Raw genomic sequence first — 12044 nt, 5'->3', positions numbered from 1 at the left:
CATTTTTTTAAACTGACAATACATAAAGAAAAAAAAAAGTAAAATTTAGAAATGTATTTTTCCCTCTGTTTATCCAAGTATTGTAACACTAAAGTGAGGTAAAATGGCATAATTCTTTACAGTTGAATGATTCATTTAAGTACTCCTATCTGAAAAGCATACAGACATAAACATTTTAGGGAGATAAGTTACTTTTTGTAGATAAACTCAATGAAAAGGGAAGAAAAAATCCTTCTCTTATACAGCATGCAATACTGGCACCACATTGTTGTTCTGTCTTTTGTTCTAGTTTATAATCAAAATGGCCTTCATGCTGATAAATGAACAGGAATGGAGCAGATAGCAAGACTTTGTGTTGATTAAAGAACGTTGTTTCTTTTGAGAAATTGTGACAGTGTTGGCATAAACCACTCTTTCCAGGTTGTCTAAATTTAAGTAGGAAGCAACAACATGGGAAAACAGTGCTCTTCATACTTTGTCTACCAGCCAAAAAAGTAGTATAGCTGTAGAAGAAGCTAAAGAAGCGTATAGGATATAAGAGAATTTAGTTCCATGTCTAAAGGGTGGTGGTGGTGGTATTTTGTTTTTTGTTGTTGTTAGCAAAGCCCTCTTGTTCCACAGACAAGTGAATTGGATTGTGATCTAATGGATTATCCATCTGCTCAGTCTTGGGCATGATTGAATAGTGAAGTGAAGGTAAGTACTAGCTGAGACTGATGCAGGCTCATCCCCAAGGTTTCTGCCATTTTCTATGAACATGCACATTTGGAATCAGACCCAGGAAAGGAAGTGACAGAGCAATTCCAGAAAGAGACAGTCAAAGGGAAACTACATAAACTACGACATGGAGTCTAAGAGCAACCACACTAGGTCAAAGCAAGATATTTTAACCAGAAGTGGGTGGAAGTGAATGCCTAAAATTGCTGTGGAAACATGAAGTGTATAGTAACATCTTCTCCAAATGCACTCCACACTTCCAGCTCTTTTGAAACTCAGCCTTATTGAGTTTGCTTCTCTGCATTCAGTAATTCGCAGTGGATTTGTTTTCAGTTTGTTTGTTTTGCCTCTTGATATTATGAAAATTTGCAGCATCCACGGCATCCTTGCTTGTAAGGCAGTAAAACACCACTTTGCAGGGTTCAATGTCCTGTACTGATTATGTCTGAGAGTTTGGAGTTTCTGTTTTATATTTCGGTTTGTCATCTTTTCAAAATGGAGGAAAGCTAGAGAAAGTTTGTGCAGTCTTTCAACACTAAACTATCTAGATTTCTAGATAATGTCATGGACTTAAGAGAATGTAACGTGAGGAACTCTGCACAGCATTGCTGCAAGCTGTCAACAGCGGGAGGGAAGGATTTGACAGTGATCCTGCAAAGTATAAGTGGAGGGCTGAATGTGCAATATCTATAAAGGAGTAATTCTCCATGCAGTCTGCATTGCCAATGACTGTAGTTAATGTAGTACAAATGAGTAATCAGAATTACTTTCACATTTGAAGAATTCTCACTTAGATGTTTAACATTGAAATTGTTTTTTTTAAAGCAAATGTAAGCATATTGGATAATTACTTTCAAAAATAAGGTAGCATTTTGTATGATTTATCAAAATGAGTACATGAGTACATGAGTACAATAAACCAACAGCATGCAGCAAAGATGAAACGAGCTCCTTTTGTTGGTGCCTGTTAAGAGCGTGTGATCAGAGCTCAAGTCTGTGACACTTGAAAAGATAAGGTGTCAATTCTGAATCACAAAATTAACATCCCTGCCTGTAGTTAAATGATGAATAACTCTTTTTAGTTGTATCTTTCTTGCAGTTAAAAACTGTCATGCACAGAAATCTGGAAAGTGTGTGATTTGAGTGTCTTTTAAAAAGATCCATCCTTAAGTTCCAATTTTCTCCTGGAAAGAGACAGAAATCTGCAGTCTAGAGAAATTCATTGTAGTGCTGTGTATCTTCTAGATCATCCTGAGATATATTCCATACAAGAGTCGTACACTAAAGCATCTTAAATTTCATATAATATAAATTGTTGATGCAATTCTTGATAATTTTCTAGAAGATATGCTGTATGATTTACTAACTTTAAAGAGGTCACAATTAGATTGAATTAAAATCATTGATTTTTTGGAGAATATACTGACTAAAGGTTTAAAAGCCAAAGTATGGGAAACTTTGTAGCTATAGTAGGCCTACTTTTGCATGTCATTTAATCTATTTTGCAACTTGGAGTTTGTAATCTACTGGTATGTTTAAACACTCTCGTCAGACAGATAAAAAACACATCTTGGAAGGGCAAAGTGTGTTTTCTGGTCTTATTGCAGTCTTTTTATATTTTCCACTTACCAGGGCCTAGAGACAACAGTGTGTTGTCTGCGGTGTACAATAAAAAGACAAGGGATTATATTCAAAAGATACAACAATGAAGTTTCCAGTTTTATGTGAGCAACAAATTGTTCATGGTAAGGATGGGTCAGCACCCAGAATGCGTTACTCAGCAGCAGTAGGACTTCTGTCGTTGAGGATTTCTGCAGTCAAACTGGATAAGACCAAGGGTGACTTAACGTAACTTTAAATTTAGCTTTGCTTTGAGCAGGGCTGTGGACTTGATGAGGTTCCTGTGGTCACCTCATCTTAATTTTTTCTGAAACTCTGTTACAGAGCCTTCATAAGTTAACTTTGCTTACTTCATAGTGAACAATGTAATTGCCATACAGGATTAAAAAAAAAACATTTGAACAGTTCTTTGTTAATAAGTAGCAACCAAAGTTTCTTAGAAGGATGTGAGAAGCACCCCTGCAGGCAGCCACAGGCTTAAAAGCCATGTGCTTTTAAGGTATTAAGCATCTTTATCTCTCCAATATAAATTGCTTAAGTTTAAGTTTGCAGGCATAAGACTCTCTTCTAAATCACTAGCATTGGACATTTGTCTAAATGTCCAGTCTCTTTATGACTCCTGCTAAAGTACTGTCCTCAATTGCTTCCTGTGCATAACAGAGTTTAATTACATACTTTGTAAGAAGTATTTCCTTTTGTCTGTTTAAGATACTTCTGTCCACTTGTTTCTGAGATGCAATACAGGGAGACAGTAGTTTGTAATCTGCCATTTTTCTACTGTTCATTAATGTATGCAATTCTGTCATTTTCTCAATGAAAAAAAAAAACCAACCCACCACTAAAATATCTCTTTTGGACATTTATGTTGAGAAATGCTTTTCATTTGTCAGTAATTTCTGTAACCCTCTTGAAAACTGTTAGTGTAACTTCACCTTTCATAGTTGATCATCAAACTGGTATTTAGTATTCTAAGTGAAGCCCCATCATTTTTTTACCTAAATGAAATAATAATTTTGTTTGTATTATTCTGCATCTCATTCTTTGTATAACCTCATGTTATGGGATATGGCTGTCTAACGTCAACGAAGTCCAGCTTATACCAAAAGAGGATATTTCATACTTCTCATCCCTGTTCACCTATGGTAGGTGAAACAGAAAGTTGGCTATTACTGAGTATTAATATCTCATGCTCCCAAACCTTTTGTTTTTCTTTTCTGTTGGGCTCACTTTTAACTGGGTAAGATCCTGCATCCAACTTGACACGTGGTCTTGTTACTATCTGGGCAAGTGCAGCCAAGTTAGGGGTGGTGATGGTCAGCACAGTGGCAGAGACATCTCTCCCAAACATGCAGCACTTCACAGTCTCTGAATTCAGCTACTCTTGGTTTTGTGACCTGTTTTTTTAACCACAGATGCACACTCAGCAGAGATCTTTACTGAGCTTAGAACAGTGCTTGTTAATTGCTTATTTAGTAAAATGCATGCTAATCTAATGGCAGATTTTATAAACTCATCTAAACAGTCAGTGTTCAGCATGTCACCCAGAAAAATTTTTTGTAGAAAATCAAAGGCAGTTAGCTTCTTTCTGCAAGTCTTTGATATTTATGAAGCCTGACCTGGATTTTCCAAGTTGACTGTAAAATATTTTCCACTTCCTTGAACATCTTGAATGTATTTGATATCCACATTTAGGACTTCCTTTAGAGTATCCTGGACTGAAAATTGTGTTCAAATGAGAAGCATTGAAGGTTGTCTTAACATTCTCTTAAATGTAAAGACCTGCACTGTATAAATAAATTAAATTAAGATATGATGATGGCTGTCTCTCTCCTACCATTTCTCTGTAGTTCTTGGCATCCGCATCCCTTTTAGGATGCTGTAAATGGCATTTAGGATTAGCTATCCATAAATCACCTGTGTTATCAGAAGCCAGTTAAAATATTTATTTATCACCATGGACTTTTGTATCAACTTTTATTGTGCGAGAAGGTCAGAATGCTTTGTTTTTATAAGAATTGAGCAAAAGGGAAAAGTTTTCTGATACTGATGCATTAGCGCTTTTACATTAGCACTAGCATTCCATATAGAAAACACCTTTTCTACTCCTCTCCTGTTTGAAAGTTCTCACTGTTCTGTATTACCTGTTTTGTAATCATAGCAGTAGCATTCCAGGTGCAGCCCTAAACTCCAGTGTGTACTTCTTTGTGTTACTGATATACCACTTCTTGAATGTGTTCTTCCTCAGCAATGGCATTAACTGAGAGACAAGCTGGATGGAATGATTAGATGCTGGGTACACAGGACTTACCCAAGGCTGTGAGCTTTGTCAGGATGGTTTAGTGTTCGTTGCCTCTGGAGAAAGCCTGCTGTCTGGATCCTGGTGCTTCTTCCAAGGATTTTGGTGAGTAGATCTAAAACTGTAGATAAAGGTGTTCCCTGAGTTACTTTCAGCAGTTTTGCTGTGTAAGTGAAACATACTGATGTGTCAGCAGCTTCCCAGCATTGTTTTGAAACAGCAAATTGGTTAAGAACACATGCTATTTCTGTCATCCTGTATTCACTCACTGTTCAACAACAAAACAGAAAATTAAAACAAATTGGGTCAAAACCTGTGACACAAGAACATAAATCTACAGATTGCTGCTGCTTGTCTTCCAACATCTTCTCATAAAGAAATTGCTTAGAAAATATTTTTCCTTTGATATCTAAATTCAGCTGTTTTAAACACACATCTGTATAATATCTAAATTTTTAATGTCAGATGTATCCTCTTAGAGAAATGTGACAATAGTTTGAAATGTCAGCCATACTTGCAGCTATTGAATTCCCTGACTTAAATTTGGGTGTGTGTCACCACCAACAATACTATTATTATTTGTTTCCAAGATTAAATGGGGAAATAATGTCTCTATTTTCTTACAGTTGCAAAGCTGTCCCAGAATAGTTTTTAAGGGATCCTGAAACGTAATTTTTGACTCGTATTTTCTGATGCACCTTTTAGAAATTGAACTCAATTTTCTTCTGTATCCTATCTTGTAACATTGCTTTGTCTTTCAGACATATAAAAAGCCTTCAGTTCTGTAAATCATTTTTTAGGCACTGGGAGAAAGATGATGGGACAGAATAGTGCTCTTCCTCATACAGTAGCAGTTTGAATGCAGACAGATAAAATATACTTAGGACTTTTATGCTGGGAAAGAGAATTTTCTGAAAATTAAGAAAGTTTGATCAAGTTTTCTTTAGTCTGTTTTGTGTCTGTGTGTGTGTGCGTGAATTTTGCATGTCATGGTTTAATTGAAGGTCAGTCTTAATTTATGAGAGAAAAGCCAGTTGTGTTATCTCCCCGGATGAAGCTGGAAAACCTCTGTAATGTAATGCAAGTAATTTTGTGAAATTTCCATCAGAGATTCCTAGCTTCAGCAGTTTTTAGCATATTCTGAGCAATATTCTGTCACCTGTACAAGGAAAACTGAATGAAGAACATTCTACTTTGAAAGATGTCTATTGTCTATGGTCCAATAGTTGTTATGCTACAGACTGTGAAGTTGTTCCAAGCCTCCATAAGTTTCCGTGTATACAGCGGGGATAGTTTTGCTAGAATGGTGTTTGACTGTGTGTTCTAGACTTTTTTATCTTGCTTGAGCCAGAACTCATACATCATGCACCTACACATTGAATCTCATTTTGTCTAAATTGGTTGAGCCAAAGATGTTCCAGGAGAAGTGACTCAGGCATGAAGACTGCCTGGCTCAAATGAAAATCCTATTGCTCTAGATTTTATGGGTGCTACTGGCTCCAGACACGCAAGCACAGCTTGAGCAGAAATTCAAGTACAGCTGCAGCATGACATATGCAAGCATGATTTCCTTCAGTTTTATGTGATTTAAACAACAAATCACTTGATACAGTATATAGATATATCTGTAGAAAAATGTTTTTCTCCTCTGTAAATGGAGAAATAAGGTGAAATCCCATATTGCAATATTTTTTTCTATTTCATAACATATCATTTACCGTAGCTCTTTTTGCAAGCATAGGCTAGTGCTTCATTTCTGGGATTCTCTCTCTGTAGAAATGAGCCTCTGTCAGTTACACTATAGAAGAGGCTTGCAGAGATGTCCTTGGATGCTTTTAGCAGCAATTGTTGTAGTTTGCAGGAAGTAAAATAGTTTTGCAAGGACTAAGGCCAGCTGGAGCCAGCCTGCACTTCTAATTCTGCAGTTTAACAATACTATGACATTGTAATGCTTCAGTAAGCTGTTGTGAATGTGAAAGGAGGAAGAAGCTGCGAAATAAAGGTAAATTTGGGGAGACCATGAGAAAAAGCTCACAAAGCAGGAAATAAATTAAGTGAAAGCAATGTATAGCAGATAAAATAGAAAAAAAGAACTGAAAGTACAAAATGTGACTTTTTTTTTTTTTAAGTTTGATCCTACTTGTCTTAATTTCACTGTTCTTCTGCAAGTGAGTCTGCAAACTGGAGATGCTTTAATCTCCAGCAAACGGGCAACCAGTTTTTCACTTCTTCTCAGGTTCACATTCTATAGCTAGTGATGCAAAGAAAGTGAATTGTGACTATGGAGTGAGAAAGAGAAGTAAAGAAAGGAGTGTGCCTGAATGAGACCATAATTCACATCTACTACATTTCAGAATCTTTGTAGTATGTTACAAGATCACAAGGGGAAACTGCATTTTTTTTTTCAGTTATCCTTATTCTTTTCTGCTGAATTTTGGACTTGTTTATCTTATCCATACTGCTGATGTATCCAGAGCTGGAAACAGTTTGTCAGTGAAACTGGAAATTGCACTTCTTGCAGTGACGTAGTGGCAGAAGCAGCTTTAGAGGAGCAATTGGATTGCAGTGGCTGGCTTTGAGACCCAAACTCGTGAGGAGTGAGAGGACTGGGCTTGATCTTGAGGCTTTATTGTGAACCAGGAAACCAGATGAAGTCTTGCTAATTACTACTGAGCCCTAAGTAGGGAACAATAACTGGGTATGTTCAAAACTCAGTTCTTCCTGCAGTCCTGCAGGGACAACTGTCCATCCATTTGTGATCTTGTAATCTGTCAGACCATCAGCCTTTCCATCAGAAGGATAGAAGGAAACTCTTAAGATCAGGACAAGAAGTGGTAGGTTTTCTTAATTTCTCAATGTGCAAGTTAAAACACTGTCTGGGAAATAGGAACTTCATGTTTAATTTCTTCCTCTGCTAGAAAGGATTTAAATAGATTTCCAGTCAGTAACCACTACCTATTTATCAGGCTGTGGAAGAGAAGCTTTCTTCTCTTTCTGCATAATTACAGGAACAGCATGGGCATTTACACAAAAGAAAGTTTCATTGGTCCTGTTTGAACATCATTAAATTATCACTGAAAACACACATCTAAATTCTGCCTAAATATGAGTTTGAGCTTGTCTCCTGATTGAGGGGCAAAGCATTTGAGTTATACTTATTTTAGAGCATGTATTACATAATAAACAGGATACAGAAATCTGGCTTGCAGTCAGAGAACAATAAATCTTTTGATCCTGGAGGTCACCGTCTTCTGGGATGGAAGCAAACAAACGTGCCCACAAGCACAGTTTCAAAATTATTTGTGCTGACTAGCCAAAATATGTTAAAAGCAAACTAGTTCAAAATTGCACTGACCTTTTCTCTATGACAGTTCTTACCATTCTTTTGGTTACCGTTATTGCTTATTGAAAGTACTAAGGATTAAATATATTTTTGATGTTATAAAGTGTTCTTATTTAGTATATGACTTTTGGAACTATGCTAACCAACTGATAATATTCTATTTCATTACCGCTTATCACGTCTGTTTTCAGCTGTGTAGGTTTTGCAGCTGATCAAAAAAAAAAAAAAAGCAAAACTTTAATCTGTTGATGTAGCCAGAAGTAAAATCACAATGTCAGCATTTTCATACTTTGTACGGTACCTCAGCTTTAGGGGACCGGGTCACACTGCAATAGTTGCAAATTTCAATGGGAGCACCAGCAGCCACTTCTAAAAATGAGGCAATACAAGTGTGTACATATATATATGTCTACGAGTGCATTACTTCAGCTGTCCTTCTGAAAGGTACAAACTCTTAAAAATTTTGCTTCAGTGGTACACCAAGTTTGAAAACTTTGTTCCAGCTGTCATTGATGCGGTGAAGGAAATCAGCACACTGAATGATGTCATCAATTAGCCACATAGGTCTTTCCTTAGCCTTCCAGCAAAACCAGCATCTGAGGCTGATTTTTTCTTTTTTGCATTTGATCTTTTTTAAAAAAATTTAAGCAATTACAAATAAATAAATAATTAAAATTAGACAGTTGAGAATTATTTTCAGAGATTTTTACATTTTTTTAACATTATTTTTTACAGAAAGAGAAAAAAATGATAATATTGTTCAATTTAAGTTCAGAAGACAATTGTTGTGTAGCAAAATCACTGGTAAAGTTGGGTAGCTGCAGTTCTAAGTTCAGAGCTATAATGCAGGGGATAATAAAAAGATGAAAGGTTTGAATGGGTGGAAGGCCTGGGATTTGCTGGGTTTTGCAGAATGTAATTATTTTTTAATTCTTCCTTTGAGCTCATACTGTTCGGCTTAACTCTGGTTCTTCCTTTACTGTTTTACATCTGATTATTTGATTATGAAAGCAAACTCTCCCACATAGAAGAGAATGCTAGCAATCTTGTTCTGGTAAGAGGTATTTATACAGCAATACCAAATACTTAAACATAATGGGGCCGTGTGCTTATCCTTGTTTCTGATGTCTTGCCCACTGCCTAAGGTCTGTCAGCACATGTTGATATTCACTGCTCAGTATGGGGCCAGTGCTTTCCAGTGCTGCTTCAAAGTTACTTCTTTGACTTATTTGGATATTCTGTGAATTTAATAACAATAAATTGAGAATCTATTCAGTTATTATCTGAAAGCAGAATTTTCAGTTCAAAGTTTCCTGTTCTAGTAGATAACTTATCATCATAGGATTAGCATACTGGATTTGGAAAGTACTGAGCAGAAAGACTCTTGTGCAGAGGAGAGGCTATAAAACTACCAAGAGGCATCTGGGTGGTACAAAAACTGGAAATCATGCAGCTTATAGTGTGAGCTTCTCCATATTTTTACTCATTAAGGATTTATAGCTTTTAAGTGGACTTACCAGTAGGTTTCCTAAACTCAGGAACTTTGTTCCTGAATGTACCAATAAATCCAGGATAAAAGGAAAAATTCTGGTTCTGTTTAATTTTACAGAAGGCTGTACTCCTAGTTGTTTTAGCTCATCCCTTACAAACTTTTCTGCTGTCAAATATTAGGGAAAGTAGTAGCAATGCTTTTTGATTTACCTATCTTACTTGATTTTAGGTACTAATTTTACTTCCTATTCTCTCTAATAATGAGCATAAGGATTTTCTGTGTTTACACTGACTTGTTTTTAATTCAAAAAGATGTAGCACCACCTTGACCCTGATGTCTTATATGAAGGGGTCCAAAACTGGATGCAACATTTTCAACATGGCCTAGAAAACAGTAAGTACTTTACTAACATCTTAGTGAAGAGACTGAAATCATAAGCTCAGAAGTAGTTACCAGCTGAAACACATTTAAGCATATGAGAACACAAGGTTCAAAGATACACTTCTTGACAGTAATAGAGTTCAGTCAGAACAGAGTGCAGTATTTTTCGGTTTGTTTGTTGTTATTTTTTGCTTTTTGTAACTGGCTGCATATAATGCCCTTAGTCTTCTGGCTTTGGTCTCCGCATGTCTCAGCATAGTGGCTTTCTCTGATTCTTGCACTCACCTATATACGAGCCTCTTTCATGTAAATACACTACAGATACAGGCTGAAAGGATTAATCCTGTTTCCTTGGTATATAGAACTTGTGAGTCATTGCCACTACTTGTTTAAGCATTATTAAATGTAAGCATCTCAGCTGTATCATAAACACCCACACTGAAGTTTTTATATAAGATTCTAATATGACCTATTAGCATAAGAAAACCCGTGCATACATGTAGAGCAAGTGAAGCTGTGTCTCATCTCTTCCTGAACAAAAGGCTAATACATTCTTACAAGTGATTTAATTGACCTTATCACTAAAAACAATATGATTATAGATTGATAGAAAGGAAAACTAAAAGGCTTCAAGTAATGCTCTTTAATCATTAGCTAATATTCATAAAGTGCAGGAAGTTTTAAAAAAAATAGTTACAAGTTTTGCTTGTGTTTGTTTAAGATATGTTCTACATTCTTCCTAAAGAAAACACTGAAAACCAGCAGCACAAAGAAGTGATTCAGAGAAGTGCTCTTTTATGAACTGGGGTTGAGAATGTCAGACATAATTCAGTGGGTATCTGCTGCCCCCTTCAGACTATTCTTAGTAAAAACAATTTCCAGATAATATTTTTTAAATCAGAAATTAATAACGATCATTTTCTGGACTTGAGTGTGGTGGGTAGAGGGGAAGAAATGTAAAAGTAAATAGATATTTAACTAGATTGTTGGTGAACATTTTCTTATACCAGTGGTGGTGAGGTTTTTTGAATTTTCTGGGGGGGCTTTCCACGTTCATTCTAATAAGCAAGACAAATCTTAAGCAGCTGGGTTCAATAGTCACAACAGAGAAAAAGATCTTAGAGAAAAGACTGAAAGATGGGGGAAGCCTGGAAATCAATTCAAGCTTCTAGAATGTATTTATGTATTTCTGGTTAAGTCATTCTAACTTGGTGATTCAGTACTTCACATGCAAAACAAATGATGACCCATCTCTCTATCTTCCTTTTAATTCAGAATAAACTTTCTTAGCAAGAATCAAAGCCAGTTTGGCAAAAGTTCTTCCTTGCTTAATTCCCAAGCAGAGGATAACACAACTGCGTGTTTACACCTAAATACACTTGTATGTTCACTGGTGTGTAGAAACATGAATATGTGTACATATACACATAAATATATACAACAGTTCTCTAATCTCATCTGGAATTAAGTACTTTCATTAAGAAGAAACAATAGCTTGATGTAAATGTAAATCTATTACCACTAGTAAGCTAAAAGCAACAGTTGTACATAGAAGAACAGACCATATCATAGTTATTATTTTGTGTTTGAGATGTAACGTGGTACATTTTCTAAACTTGCCTGAGAAGTTCTTTTATAAAACTGATAAGAAGAGAATATATAAAAGAAAATTTATGCATGGGGTATTCTTACACTACAAAGGAAAAGAAATTACATTTCTGTACAATTAGTGTCTATCAGTCTCCTAGGAACACAACCTGCTGAGGTAACAGCAAAAATAAATACCAGGCTTTCATGTGCTGCTACTCCTTTATTATTTTCTCATACACAATTTAAGCAAAATAGTTGAGAACAGAGCTACAGATTTGATAGTGCCCCTTATTCCACAACCTAACATAAAGGATCCAAAAGAATAAAGCGTACACATTTTAAAGGGGAAAGGATACATCATCTATGTATTTTCTCAAAACTGAAATAGTTATTCTCTATTTTGGTGAACCTGAATTCTTGAAGTTTCTAAGTGATGCACTCAGCTGCCCAAATACATACACTATATTCTGTTTGCTGTCCTGTCTGTACTCATTTTATTGATAATAGTAAAAAAGAAGTTTCCATTTCTCACACAACAGATTTGCTCAGCACAGCAAGGGAAAACTTGCTATCATCCTTGAAGTTAAATCAAATTGGTTGGATGT

Source organism: Tetrao urogallus (genome assembly GCF_951394365.1).
Source record: "Tetrao urogallus genome assembly, chromosome: 5".
Classification (NCBI taxonomy): Eukaryota; Metazoa; Chordata; class Aves; order Galliformes; family Phasianidae; genus Tetrao; species Tetrao urogallus.
This window is presented reverse-complemented; position numbering follows the sequence as displayed.